The sequence below is a fragment of the Coturnix japonica genome, chromosome 19 (assembly GCF_054131305.1).
Source record: "Coturnix japonica strain WE chromosome 19, WE-NBRP24, whole genome shotgun sequence".
NCBI lineage: Eukaryota > Metazoa > Chordata > Aves > Galliformes > Phasianidae > Coturnix > Coturnix japonica.
In genome coordinates this window covers 13468648-13484241 of record NC_140681.1, presented here as the reverse complement: position 1 = coordinate 13484241, position 15594 = coordinate 13468648, and the positions used below count along the sequence as shown (strand labels likewise).

General features: G+C 41.1%; 1 long non-coding RNA gene across 1 annotated transcript in view; it reads right to left on the bottom strand.

Annotated features, from left to right (window-relative positions):
- The window catches only part of LOC146757862 (uncharacterized), a 197732-nt gene that overhangs the window by 99509 nt on the left and 82629 nt on the right, over positions 1-15594 (bottom strand). The window contains exon 3 of the long non-coding RNA XR_014935835.1: positions 10989-11108. This is a non-coding gene — a long non-coding RNA (uncharacterized LOC146757862). The remainder of the gene's footprint in view (positions 1-10988; positions 11109-15594) is intronic.

Genomic DNA, 15594 nt, shown 5'->3' with positions numbered 1-15594 from the left:
TGCTGCACAAAGCAGGACAGGCAGCAGCTTCTGCCCACCAGCTGCAACAGCACAGAGACTTATAGAGAAACTAGAGGACAGATACCACGGCTTTGCCTTCACTAAGTAAGACTTACCCTGCAAGCTCTATTATCTGGGATCACAATTAGCCTTTTACTCATCAGCCTTTGTAAAGAATGCATTCTCATTTTCCAAATGAAGGGAGAGGCCTCTCTCATTCCCCAGCTCTGATTTACAGCCAGTAACTCTGTGGACTCGACAAACAGAGATTGCTGACTCTCAGAACAATGAACTTGTTAGTTAACAGAATTAACAGTGCGTTGTTTAAGTATAATGACAGCAATAAAACAAGAGATGTGAAGTTGATACAGTCACAACTGAATCGTAATGGATGAGATATTTACGGCAAAGCTGTTAAAACATTGAATAAAATATGGGGAGAGCGAAAGCAGATGTGATTTTATTCTTCAGAGTTGAAGCTTGTGAAGTATGAGATAGCATGAGTAATAATCACAGGTTCTAGTTCACAATGCATTAATAAATATTGATACGATGCCAGTGCTGAAACTTTCCAGATACAGAAATAAAGTGAGAAAGCATGCTCTTGCATTATGTATTGCTAAGTTTAGGTTTTACGGCACACATGGCTATATATTCATTATGATATTACACACACCCCTACACTATCTCACACACACCTCTCTTTATTTAGGACCTGTTTGCCAACTGCCAGCATTACAGCCCCCACTGCTGCAGGTACAGCCCCCAGAGCAGAACTGACAAAAGTGATCGCAGAAGAACTCTTTATCTATTTTAATGCAGAATTATCCGCCCAGGCTTCACTGGTTTGGGAGGAGAGTATGGACAGAGGCGCTTTGCACTGCAGCACATCAGGTGTTGTTCTGGGGCTCTTGACCTGGTGCACTGCAGGGCAGGCATTGAGGATCTGCCCCAGCAGCAGCACCTTCAGCTCCTCCAGACAGACCCTCAAAAGCATCCCCTTCCATCATCCCACACAGCTATTGATCTCACAGGTTTAATGCAGGACTGTTCTAATCCCATGAGGATGGTACTTCTAGCTAGAAAAAGATTGCAATGATGCACATCTAGGCATAAAACACCAAGGTCAGTACTTAGATAGAGAAGCTAAAAGTGCTTTTAGTATTTATCCTCACAATACTATTTAAAAAAAAACATTAATATGACAGTCCCTAAATAACATATTTTGGAGCTTGAGGACAGAGCTATTAAGTCACACAGGAATCTGGGACCGATCCAGTGTCCCAAGTCCTGAATTTGTATCTCACCCATTGCAGTGCCCATATTTCAGGCCAGCTTAGGAAAACCAACATTCCCAACCAGCCTCTGAACACGTCAGTCACCTGTGGTACCGGCCTACCAGGAAATATTGTGCTTTTAAGCATCCACAATAGATAAGCATTTGATTCCTTTGGCTATTATACTTAAGTTTTAACTGGCAAAAATCAGCAGAAACCCCTCATCATCCCTTCTTAAGCCCCTGCTTTATTTTCTGTATCACCTCTGTAGATTTGCATTACATTTTCCATTCCAAACCCCACACTGAGAAAGAATGGATACAACTTCCCTGTGACTTTACTATGATAATCTCTTCTTCATTAATTATCAATCTAATCTCAAAAGGAAGATGCTGTAACACCAAACCTCCCTTCCCTGACCTAGAATCTCCCAAAGAAGATGTTTCTCTGCTTTCAAACCATGAAGCACATTTACACTGGAACAACTTTATTTTGGCTGGTCACACACTAGAAGTGCACACTGTGCATGGAGCTAACCACTCACATCTGGTCTGGGACACTCCTGCAGCCCAATCCAAAAGGCAGCAAAGGAGGAATGCAATGAGTCTCCAAACAGTGCTTCCGGTTTCTGTACTATTTAATACAATTTGTAACACACTTATTGGATGTTCTTACAATGTCAGGCCATCAGATACAGGTTCTGAAAACAGACCTGCTACAGAATCCCACAGGTTTGGATTTTCTGCTGATCCATTTCAACGTATTTCCTATCTTCAGGATACAGCTCCCTACTACAGCATTTTTGTGTGGTTCATATTATCTTTGTACTATTCTTGGCCAAGGCTGATTTCTATGGAAGATATTCAGTATGCGCAGTAGCAGTGGTTTGGGTAGCCCAGAATAGCTGTACTGTACTTGGCAGCCCTACTGCCCTTTTTTCACAATTGTCATTCTCACTTGCTTTCTGGGACATGCACCTTGGCTGAACTACCCAAATTTAGATCCATACCTCAGACACAGCAAGTCCTTACAGCTTCTTTTTCACTCCTTGAGTCTTATTTGGAATCTAGCCAGGTGACTAGCCCAGTGATTGTGTACCTCCTTTCCATAATTAAGAGAAAAATATTTACTTAGGAAAAATCTGATGAGATTAGACAGTAATGGACAGCCTTTGTGACAGAACAGCACAGGGCAGGAGGGAGATCAGAGCTGGGACCTGCCCTATGCCAAACTCACAGGGGCAGAGAAGGACCACAATACCTACAGCTACTGCTGACTTCATGAAGTTGTGAAATGAAATGGCAAATATCATCTGTATGTGAAGCATCCATATATATTAACAACCTGACAAAAGACAGTCATATTGAGACACAGAGGTGCTCCTAAGTTCAGGTTCCTCTATAAGAGACATGGCAGAATTTCCAGAAGGATCATTCTTCACCCTTTACAAAACACAGGATGACACAGCATAGTCCATAGGTTTATCAGAGCACAAACATCATAAATTATTTCAGTCAGATAGCATCTAATGCACCAGCCAGGACAGTCCTCATCTATAGGTGAGCAGATTTTGAACAGAAGGCACTGGGGTGTGCTTTCAAAACTTCCCACCTATTCCCCCAAATCTTCTTGGAGGCTCCTCACATCCTTATCATTATCAGTCTGACCCACACCTCATCAGGATCAGTGCTGTTCTTGATGCTAAGCTGTGCCAGCTGATTCAGATTTCCATGACATATGGACTCCTGTCCACCAGGTACTCAGCTGCAACCACTACACTCATTTCACTTAGATCTCAGCTCAGGATAGAGCATTAGGGATAAACGGTCAGTGCTTTAATGGTCATTTCACACTTCATCATCAAGTCATCCATTCTCCGCATGTGCCACTTAAGTCTTCCATTCTGTTCCCTCAAATTTATCATAGCAGAAACGAACACGACAAAACAAATGCTGAAAAAAAGCAACCTTTGCTTGTTGTTGGCATTTTTTTCCCTCTAACTAAATGGCGAATTGTCCCATTATACTCATTTCCTGCAAAATATGCATCTCCAGGACCTTCAGTGCAGCAAAGCAAAGCGCTGCTACAGTCATCTTCTGTATGGAGTGCTTCTGTTTTACATACTGACACGCATTTTAACATGAAAAAGGTCAGAGATGGAAACAGCACAGCTTGTTGCTGTGACAGCAGACATTTAACAGAAAGACTTCTGGACACACTACAGTTTAAAATAATTTAGTAAAATAATTGCCATGATTGATTTTTTAGGTCCCTGAGTTCATACCACACACTTTTGTGTGACAACTCCCTTCAGTGGTGTTTTTTCTTTCTTTCTTTCTTTCTTTCTTTCTTTCTTTCTTTCTTTCTTTCTTTCTTTCTTTCTTTCTTTCTTTCTTTCTTTCTTTCTTTCTTTCTTTCTTTCTTTCTTTCTTTCTTTTCTTTCTTTTCTTTCTTTATTTTTCTTTCTTTTCAGCAATGACAAGAACCGCATTTCAAATAAGTTCTGCCTCATTGTCAAAGTTTGATCAGACTCACAAACACCACCATCATCTGCTGGCCAAGGACCAACACACAGAGCTGTTGCCAATCCCTTGTCCAAGCAGCTGGTAGCATCAGGCGAGCAGAAAATCATCTTGCTCAAATGAACTTTTGATAGCCTGCCCTTATGACAAGCCAAGCCTTATTTGTAAGGAATGCAGCACTTGATTTTGTTGCAAACACAGACGTTGCCACAGCAATGGTAACATCAGGACTGCACAGTACATCTGCCTCAAAAATAATTAGTATAGTTATTACAAACGAAAGCCAGGAAGGATTATATTTGAGGGTGAAAAGAAATTGAGATACCAGAGAAACAAGCAAAGCTGTTGATCTTGGGGGAAGCAAACAGTCTGTGACACACAACCCGGCACAGACTTGGGTTCTCTCCAGTTCGCTTCCAAATTCAGGCACAGCAATACCTACAAACCAGAACCTCACTGAGCCTATGGAGAAAGGCAGCTCTGAGGACGGATCTGGGATGCTTGCACACCATCAGAAACTAACCTCCGTGTAGCCGTTTGCTGCCACCTCCGAAGGGATCCATCCATGTGCACTGAAGGAAATATTGTTACAGCAGCTGTATCAAGTAATGGATACAAAGCTGCAAAGCAGATTTCACTATGTCAATTCTGAAACACAAGTCCTCTCCAAAGGGAGAAGAATTAGCAGAAGGGATTAGCATATTTAGCGTTCAAGTGTAGCAGAGCTTCCTTCCCAACGCAGGAGAAAGGGCTTCTAGTGAAGCCAGGCTCCCTTGCACCCACAGCCTGCAGTGCCAGACTTCCAAAGAACACAGGAGAAGCAGTTTGCAGAAAGGGACCTTTGCACCAACCATGAGATCATCAAATAACAATACATCATTTTGCTTTATAAGCACCAGGCTCAGCTGTGGGAAGCGTTTATGTTTGTGCGTGTAAAGGAAAGTGTGAGCTAAAGTGCTTTCCTGAGCAGAAAGGATGCCTTGAAGAGGAACTACATGAGTGTCAAAGTCCAGTGGTGACATTTTGCTTTACTTCCTCCTGCCATGAATTCATCTCAGATGTGGAGTTGGAGTAACATTCTCCTATGGCCAAAGCCCAGATGCTTATACTGGGAGTGCACACCCCGACACCCCATTGCCGCATCTCTGCTGAAGAATCCAGACTGCACAGCCTCAATTTTACAACTCAGTTACAATTTGATCCTTTCAAAGACACAACACAGTCAATCTGTGATAGCATTACCAGTCTAAGATACTACCGATACGAAATGCAACACTTAAATACACGTTCAGCATTTTACTTCTTTCCTATTCTTAGTATCCTTGATTTTGACAGTTCTAAACAAGTGTCAAAGTTGCCTTCAGTTTCCTCCCTCCTCTTCCCCCACTCATGCTGGTGCATTGCTAACCAAATTAAGACCTTGGAATAGCCTAAGGCTTTCTAACCACTTTTGAATGGTATCAGAGGCTTTTTTCTATTTCAGAATACAAACTCAAAGACACAAATTTTGCTATATTTTAAAATAATAAATTAACAAGTGTTCATAGCTGAAATAATAATAGGCTGTAAAACACAAAGAATAAATAAAAAAAAGAAAAAAAATGGTACCATATTGCAAAGGAAAAAGAGTTAGATTGTCATGAATCTGAAAGGAAATCAATAGGACAACTTTGGAGACCCACTTCAATCTGTTGTTGACATTGTTTTCTCGTAGTAATTTTCTCAAAATGTTAACAGTATTGAGTTTGCTTATTGATTCTATTATTTTTGACCTTGCATTAGTGTGGGCTAATCTTACATGCCATAAAATTTCCTTTCACAGCTAAAATTATTGTATGGCTCCAGGGGAAAGTTACAATCAGGTCACAGCCCCCTTAGGATTTTGATGAGTGTATAAGCAGCAATAATGAGTTATTTTGGCTTTCTATATACCTTCCCGTTGTTTACTTTTTATTGAAGAGTTTAGGCAGGGTCATCGTACAAGCGATCAGTATTGACTTAAATATGAAAATTAAAATAAATGGAAAAGTAAACTTGGAGCAGCTTGATATGCCCCACTCCGTGAGAACCTGTAAGATAAACACACAGACAGGGATGGAGCCGAAGCTGAGCTGTTACTGCTTGCCTGGGGATGTGGCTGCAGCTCCAGCACTGCCAGCTGTTGCAACATTTATGATTCAGCAGTGAAAAGAGCTCTACTCATCTGCTACACAGCAGTAAGATGCACAGCGTAACAAAGAGGGTGAGATGATCCTCACGTATAAATGCACGTCATGTATTCTAACGCACATACCAATGAGAGCCCGTTTCTATTTCCTTGCATAGCTGCATTAATTACACAGCTATTCTTATCCAAGATTCTTGTATTAAGTGTTCAGAATGGACAGTGCTAAATTAATCAGCAGTCACTACATGGTTCAATAGCTTCACGCCATTACCGGTACTTAAACATTTCTCTGAAGGCAAACTCATTTGTTTCAGGGAGGATCTTCTGTTATTCCTTTACTCCGAGTGTGGGAATACATCCCAAAGAGAAAAGACATTTCCAGGTTCAAGCCACGCTGCACCGACCCCCAAAACACCACAGCCACAGAACTGTCTGCTAAAAACACAGCACTGTGTGCACACTGCATGTACATGCAGAGCTAAACAGTTCTTTTCCTGACACCAAAACAGCCTGACATTTTGAGTTCCTAACAGATACAGTGGCTGTTCAGAGAGCATCCAGCCAGCCAGCAGTAGAGCTTATATCAAACAGAGATATTTGGGATTCTGAGAACTCAAAGGTCTAGAGATAACCAGATGTGCCTTATAAAAGAACCTTAACGCTGGAGAAAAGACACCCAAAGATAGGCTAAGTGCCCTGCTTGAAGGCTGCATAGTATATATGTCCCCAGAGAAGTGTGCTGGAGGGAGATTTATTGTTTGAGGCTTTTAGCCTCCAGCTTAATTTTTAAAGGTATGTATTTCCCTAGAAACAGAACAGTTCCATTTAAAAGTCACAGGTGCCCTGAAGCTCAGCTTAGAAGATTACCTCAAGTTTCATTTAATAATGGGCTTGAAACTTGACTCAGATTATTTATTACAATGGGCAATATTTTGGTCTGTTTTTCCCTTATGGTCATCTGAGGTGTTAAAAGGGCTCAATAAAAATTAAAAACGATAGCAGCTTATGCTGTTCTGCCAATGAATGTTTTTACTTTGAATCTTCTTCAGGCCTTATATACAGCTCAAACCAAGTCTTCCATGTAATCCTAACATAAAGCAGGGAGCAGCTGATCCCAGTTTATCCCAGGATAATGCATCCCAGTCTCATGTTTTGTTTTTACAGTTTTGAAGTCCAAATCCTGACAGAGTAATCACTATGGGAAAACAAGATCGTTTGCACAAAAATGGAAGAATTAGAACCAGGCAGACTCTTACACAATAGTTAACAACACGGGGCTTTGTGCAGCAAAATAGGTTTGGGAGATCAATCAAAAAAGACATCAAAAAGAGCTCAACAAAGAGAAACTTCTGGCTTTCTGGGTAGTTTGGACAATTCTGAATGTCCCCCCTCTCCCTCCACACCTTGGTTGGCGTAAGATCGGGAAATCTTTTCTCCGAACAGCTTGCAGATAAGCCAGGTAGAAAGGAAGCTCTTTGCACAAAGTCATGGCTCAACTCAAATGTGAAAGCGCAAACAATGTGTACATACTGATAACTTCAAAACGAGAACTACCTGACTGAAAAACACCAGCCTGGGGGTGTGAGGTTTTTTTTTTTTTTTTTTTTAAGAAATAGTTTCCATTCTCTTTCCCATCAATAGGATCAGTGCCCGCACGTTTGTCAAAGAAGGCACTTCGCTAACTGCAAGAAGAGAGCAAAAAGTTCTGCACTGAAAAATCCAGTTCTGCTTTAAGGTCTCTACAGTCTTTGCAAGTTAAGAAAACAGAGTTCATCCAGAAAATTGAAAATGCAACATATACTACAGCAGAGTACTTAAGTCCACTAAGAAAACACTTCAGCACATGCTTAAATATTATCCAGGTTGTCTAATCTGTATTGTCTACTTTTGCTGTTATTACATTTTTGTGGTATTGGATAAGGAACAAAGGAAAAGAAAGTTGGAGAAGATTTAAAGAACCATGAAGCCAAAATAATGCACCATAGTGGAGTTCTTTTTGACCTCAAGGGGATGAGCATTTTCCAAGACCTGATTTGATAAACAACCAGTTTTGTTTCTCTGCAGTCCAGTTAAAAGGAATTTAAGAATTCAAAACACACAGAGAGATTTACTCCATTACAGTTACACAGGCAGAAGTACCTTCTGATTTTTTTGTTTCAGGAGCTTTCAGATACACACACTAAAAGATCAGACAACAAGCTCAAGCCAGTTAGTTCAAGACCTCTCTGGAGGAACTCATAGAGGCTCTTCTATACAAGAAAAATCATCATATACAGGTTCCTAACACAGGATTTGAAACGGGACTTGATACGGTCAGCAGTTTCACAAGCACCATTAAGTCTAAGTAAAAGTTGACAGAATTTAGGAGATGAGTCTCATTTGAGCTATGACCATCTCACGCCTCTTTGGCAGCAGTGTGAATGGGCCCTAAAGTGGCATAAATTACACTCAGTAATAGCTAACATGTTTCCCCCAAAACATCAGTGAAAGACAATGAAACTTGGACTTCAAAGTCATTTTGCTGCATTTTGATACAAAATTCTTTCAAAACCCTTTAAATTCAGAAGAGGCTGTGACTCCAGCCTGGGGAGCACAACCAGCATCTCTGTCTGAGTTTGAGCCCAGTCCTTATCTGATAGAACATCCGAGTGCTGATAACCTATCCCAGGTGTCCAAGGAGCCATTGCAACGTGTCAGTCAGTACACAAGGGTCAAAACAAAAGTGATGCTTCATTTGAAAGTCAGAGTTCAAACAGAGCTACCAATAAGTGCTGAAGTGGTGAAACTTCTGAGAAACATCACAGCAAATACCCACTGTAGGAAACACAGGAAAGGTCTACAAACAGAGCTGTGGGCTCTGAAGCTTACAGAGAGTAGCTGAAACTGCTGCATCTCCTTGTGAAGGACCCAATTTATTGGACAGACCTGACAGTTAACAACTTCCAGTATTGCTTTAACCCATTAGCAAGGATGGACACTTCTCCATCCTTTCATTGTACCAGATTCACAACCTAGCTCTAGTAGAACATGTTTTGGTGAGTTTGGGGACAAAAAGAGACAAAAAGAGGTGTGACAGAATGAGCCCGTTTGTAAGTGCAGTGTTCCACTCCAGCACCGAGGCTTGATTCATCAGCTGAGCTGCTCAAGCATCCGTTTGCATGAGAAATTACCCAGCCTGACAATTACTTACATGCACAAATGGAGCAACTACAGACAGAGATCGAATAATCCTGACTGTTTGTGTGTGTGTATTTACATCACTGAGTGTTCAGAGAATCTGGGCATGGAAAACTGTTGCAAGCATCACAGCTTCCTAGCATGCCTTTCTTTGTCTGCAAACTCAGTCTCTTCACTTTCTGGAAATAGCTACTAATTCATTACTATCACTACTAGTTCTCGCAATTTCATTTGTTTCCCTAGCAGTGCCTGTTTCCTCAGTTTCATTATTATCAAACAGTTCTGCCGTGATAGACTGCTGATCCTCATCTTCATATTGATTAATTTCATTTTCACATGCATCATCCTGATTTTCAACATCTTCAGCACAGCCTTCTTACAATGAGTCATTTGCAAGACAGATTTTCATTATTGGAGTCATCTTCAGTGTAAGGATGTGTTGGACCAACTTCAACGACACAGCCATATTCTACTCAGCTGGATTATTACACATCAGAGATGTACGTACTAAAGGGAATTATTCAAAACCTCTATAGTGGTGTAAGGAGGAAAGTGAATCTGGCCCAGTGTTTGCTTCTCTGCCTTTTGGACGGCTCAGGGAAGGGATATGCCCATCATACTTGGGTTTGATCATTATCAATGTAATTAAAATGCAATTTATTTTTTTGGATTAATTTGTAGATTAAACAGTCATTTTATTATGTTTATCTCGGACATCTAAAATATTTAAGCATTTAACATTACTAAGTTCGCTAAATAAATCTTTAATTTAGTATAATTAGATTTGTTTAAATTAAAAAATATATTGATATTCCAAAATAGCTTCATACTCATGTGGAACGCTAAATTAGAACTTAAAATAACTTGGAGTTGCTCCTGCTTTTTTCAGCATACAGGTCATGAAACACTGTTATCTAATGCCATGCATGCTCTTCTACACATACTAATCCTGACTCTTGTAATTTACACCATATCATCAGTACTTCAAGCTCCTGATAACAAGAGAAAGGCAGCTGTGTCCTGTTTAGAGGATGTACGCAGGAAGTGCCCTGGAAAGCAGCACTTCTATAGGAGGAAAACCCACCAGGCCAGGTGTGGCTGAGGCAGCCCGAGGAGCAGCTGGGGGGGCTTGGGCCGCTCCCTGCTCTCGGTCAGGGCTGCTGCTGCCCAGACCCAGAGCATCAATCTGAACACGAGAACGTAATGGCTCTAACAAAGATTATTGCTCTCTAATGCCCTTCTAAAACCCAGAAGCATGAGCTGAAGTTGCCTTTCTCTTAATGTGTGTAATTACAGATGTTATTGTAGGTCATTAAATTATCAGCTATTATATTAAAATCCAGTTCCAGAGCCAAACTTCATCTCGTAAGAACACTTGGAAAGCAGTGAATCCAATGGAAGCAAAGTGGATGATTCATGCCAGCCAAAAGCAATGGTTCATCTTACCTTTTGAAAAGTACACTCTGGAGCAGCAACGAGGAACACTATTTCCCCCCTTTCTGGTTACTTCCCAGAGACTGGCATTGGTGACTCATGCTCATCTTATGCTCATTTCTTTCACTTTCAGTACTAGCTACAAAGCTGATGTCTCCCATCTTGTTTTTTCTCTGTTGGTTATTCTTGCTGAGGTGTAAGACCTTGAATCTTCCCTTCCAGAACTGCATCCTTTTCTTCAGCTTATTTCCCTAACTCATATCACTTTGAATGCTAATTCTGTCTTCCACTGTTATCACAACCCTTCCAGTTTGTCCCCTCTGGCACAGCAGTAAGCACTCTCTCCCATCCACCACACAGATCTTTAACGAAACACAACTAGATCCACAGGAACCCACTCACTTAACATACCTTTCCAGTTCCTCACTAGGCCATGGCTGAGTGCTTCTGAATGGAGATTTTCAGCTAGCTGGTACTTCCAGTTGGGCTGCGCTGGTGCTGGGATGTCCTGCAGAGCTGATTCCAAAACCTCTGCCAAAGAAATGAGCACATGAACAGGATGCCATTCCCAGAGAACAGCTTCATTCTCCTTGTGAAAGACAATTGCTTAAAGTTCAGAGATGCTGGAAGAGAGCGTAAATATTCTCACCTGCTATTTTTATGTCTCCCAGTTGCAACAAAACGATATAAAATGCAAAATCTATCAGTTGTCACATTTTCTTCAAGCCTTAAGAAATTAAAATACCTTGAGATTTTGTAGCTGGATTCTTTCCTACTCAGTCTTAACACGGGGACACCTGCACACTTGTCTGTTTTCTGCTAATTCTGCCACTACACGAAATTGTGTGTTTATGTTATAAAACTTTACAGTCAGTTTTATAATGTTTAGCCACATGAATGAATAAATACATACGTCCTGAAGGTATGAGCAAGATAATTCTGAAAATCTTCCAAAGAGCTTTTACCTTTCTGTCCAGAGGAAAATATGAGACATTTCTCTACAGACTATACAAGTACATTAGAATCAAAAGCAGCTCTTTGTTTTAGCTACTCATGTTTCCTAATGTTATTCTGCACTTCTCCTGCAGGGAAGGTCTAACGGGAGGTTAAGATGATGTAAGATATTTGAAGATGATTATTTTTCTGTCCTCTAACTGTGGCCAGGGCTCTCTCCTCTACCCACAGGTTCCTGCCTGCACTACAGCTGCATTTCCAGGTGTGGCTGCATCCACTTTTTAATACATTTCCCCTGGAATTCTTTTTGCTGCATCTTGTAATAGTCTGCCCCTCATTTTAGGAGACTTCTCACCTGATGAACCAGATCTTAAATACCTGACTTAAAAAACCCACTCCACAAGTGCTTGCATTTTTCAGGAATTTCAGGGGCATGTGTTCTCAAGGACAGCATATTCTGTTTCAACGTTAAAAAAAGCCAATCATCAAAAATCCTATGCTATTAATAGATGGTTTTGTTCGATCATTTTAAAGAGCAGGACTCATATGTAGCACATTAACCTTGACCATACAGCCTCTCCAAGCCACGACAGGCAGAGCAGCAGGTTCACATGGGACACTGTACCTGTCGTGACTTGCTGGAGTTAACTCATGGAGAGGACAGTTTTATGAAAAACTGAGATCCCTGGAGAAGAGCATCAGACTTTGTGCAGAGGAAAAGCTGGCAATGCCATGCAAGTATCCTCCTGCACATCATACAGGGCTGAAAGTTACAGTAGTGTTTGTTAGAGTGGAAATTTGTCATGCTCCCGTGGCATCTGGTAACTGTTAAATGTACAACAAACGGCTGTCAGAAGTAAGCCCCATCCTCAGATGGAAAGGTCTTAGAAGAAGGCTGGTTACCACAGAAGTGAGCATCCAGACATTTCATACATCCCATGAAAGGATGGACACAAGTATCAGCATTTTGTCACTAAGTCAGGCACTGTCCCCTCCACATCAGGTCCATCCACATGTGACTGAAACAGCAAATGAGCTTCTCTTCCTCCTTGATTTTCTCTAATATAAAGCTCAGTGCCCAAGGTGCTCTCTTGAAGTGGGTCACCTCCTTATGAAGAGTTCATATTTGTGCAGACAGCAGCGGATGATGTTAGTACTGTGCTGCCTGCACTAAAAAGAAGACAAACCACACACAAAAAAACCAACACAAAATAGTGAGTACGGAACACCGGGAACTTCACTTCCACACTAAAATCCCATCAGTCTGAGTCAATGCCACCTTCCACCGCACTGCAGCCAGCAAACAAACCCACAGACACAACCAAACTGCAAATTGCAGAGCAAAGCCCTGTATGTACAGCAGGGCACAAAGAGGCTGACTTTTGCAGCTGGAAAGAATTTTAGAGGATGCTTCTTTCTTTCTCTGCAAAATAAAAGACGCATTTTTTTTTCTTTTTTTTTTTTTTTTTTTAAATACAGGAAATATCCATCCTATGCGTGCCCCCCCCCACACCTTGGAGCTGTAATCCCTTCAGTACTCCCTGTAAGATCTCTAGTCTTTACAGTCAAGCACAAAAGCTGCTAATATAAATATTTGCAGTACTATCATATGCTGGAGAGCCTTGAGTGATGAACTGCTCTGCAACTTGCAGCCCACTGGCTGTGGGTGCTGTGTCCATTACGCAGAAGGAATGTGGTAGTCTGACAGAAAGCATTAAACAATGGGAAGGCTTTACGCAGTGCTAAGTACAAGGTTTTGCCACTTCATTGCAAAATACTACAGTGTATTTGTGCTACTTCTAATAAGACAAGGATAAGTAAATCAGGGTCACCAAGTGGACCATTCCAGTGAGTTATGAAAGTGAGAGTAACAAACTTGAATTTACAATGCATGCCCTTTAGCAAAATCTGAGATTTGTTGCAGTTATTTTGGCCTTATTAAAGTATAATATTAACGTCCATAAGAGAAAATTTGTTATTCCAACGACACTCCTATACCAAACAGTGCTATATTTAGAGACAATAACTACGCTGCATTGCATAATCTGGCATTTGTACCACAAGGGAGTCATACAGCATTATTCACTAATGACAGAAAGGCTTCTGGCTCCTTTTCCTGGTGTCATAAATATTCTTTTAGAGCAAGCAAAATAGAGGGGGTGGGACCACAGAGCAGCAAGTTGATTTTTTAATTGCAAATTACTGAGAATAGTTCCTTATCATGAGGCTCACTACAAACAGCACCAGAAGGAGTTAAATTCTGTCAGACTTTTAAAACCAGATCACTTCAAAAACTGCACTTTGAGGCACCTGTTACTGTTTGATGCTCTGAGGTTCCCTTAAGGAAGCAACCATCACCACAGGCTGTGGTGGAAGACCACAAAATAGAAGAGTCTGCATTTGACACATCCTTCTGTCCCAGCTGCAAGAAGCTGGGCTGCTTTCAGCAAGTGCTGGACTGCAAAATGAAGGCTGCCACAGCCCTGTGCGGGATGCTGCAGGCCCCCTTCACTTCTCTCATCATTAACAACACGTAACCTGGTGAAACATTACCACCGTGATCTGCTCTAAAGGCACAAAATAGGATTCCAAAAATTTTTAAGCATATTGGCAGACACGTATTTTATACAAACATGATTTTTCAGTCAGGTCATAATGCCATCTTGAACACACAGGAAGTTCTTGCAGTTAAGTTATAAACCCCTGAAAGCAGCATTTATAATGGAAGTGCTGATCCAAGCTTAACCAGAGCAGCAAGAAGAATGCCACGCACTACAAAAATAAAGTGAGCCACAATGCAGTTAAGATTTGATTACTATGAAGTAACTCGGCTTGAAATTTCGATTCATGCCTTTTTTTTATTAATGACTTCTCATGACCTAGAGATACTTTTCGGACAGACGTCTGGGGAATTACATCAAAGATCCTTTCTGCAACTTTGGAATACAGCACTAAAGTGTTTGGTGATTTCCTCCCAGCATAAGAGATGAGACTTGAAAGTTCCTCAGTCTACTTGTAAATAACAGTGTGAAGCAGAGCTTGCAATTAAAGAGAAACCCCTTCTCTAAACTCCAGCCAACCAAAACTGAGATGCACTGGGGTAATACAAAAAAAAAAAGGAAAAGAGAAACCTCCCAAGATTTCAAAGATGCCTGGTAGGAATATTCCTTAATTGAGCCATGCTTTTGAGCTGCACAGAATTGTTCTTATTAAAAATTAAATAAGAACAGAGGAGAAGAACACAGGAGCTTTTGAGAGATTAGAGCTTTGCGAGATTTACTTAAAAGGTTTCTATTAGACTTCAGGGGTTCTCCCACATATGAGAAAGCTCACCTACACAAACCAGCTGGAAAAGCTGCGGTTCTACCTGGGAAAACCAAAATCAATTGATTGTAAAGAATATATATATATATATTTAAATTATTATTACCAATACATCAGCACTGTTGGCTTTGAATCCACAGCCATTCCTTTTCTCTAAATAATCATAGATTTTAAACTCCCCACATTCATCCTTTACCTACATTCCATCTTAATATCCTCTGTTTAAGTAGATGAGAAGCAGCTCTCTGTCTGTGCTTCTCATGGCTGCCTCGTTTCCCACCTGACACGAGCTGTATTTTGGGCTGATTACATCATGGGCTGCTCACATTTTGTGAAGTGCCCACCAAAGTGATGCTGACCATGTGCTGAGAACCGCCACATGCACAGGACCCAGAGCTACTGCCTCTGCTGGAAACCTTCTGTGGGGAACGGGATATCAAGAGTGGTTTGAGGATCCTGCTGCACATGCAGGTCCTTATGGGATTTCATCACTTTCCTTCAGTCAAACTGCAGGTTTGCTTTGAAATCCTTAAATACACCACCTGCTACCTTGTTTTAGAATCCACCTGCAAAAATGGAGCCTTAAGATTCATCAGATGGGGACAAAAAAAGTGTTCTCAGCTCTCTGGCTTCCATCTGTGCTAACCCTGCCTTAGCAGGCACACCTTCTGCACCATGCCAAGCTTTCACGTCTTGGCAGACTTTGGGGATTTCACAAATGAAACACTTAATACTTCTG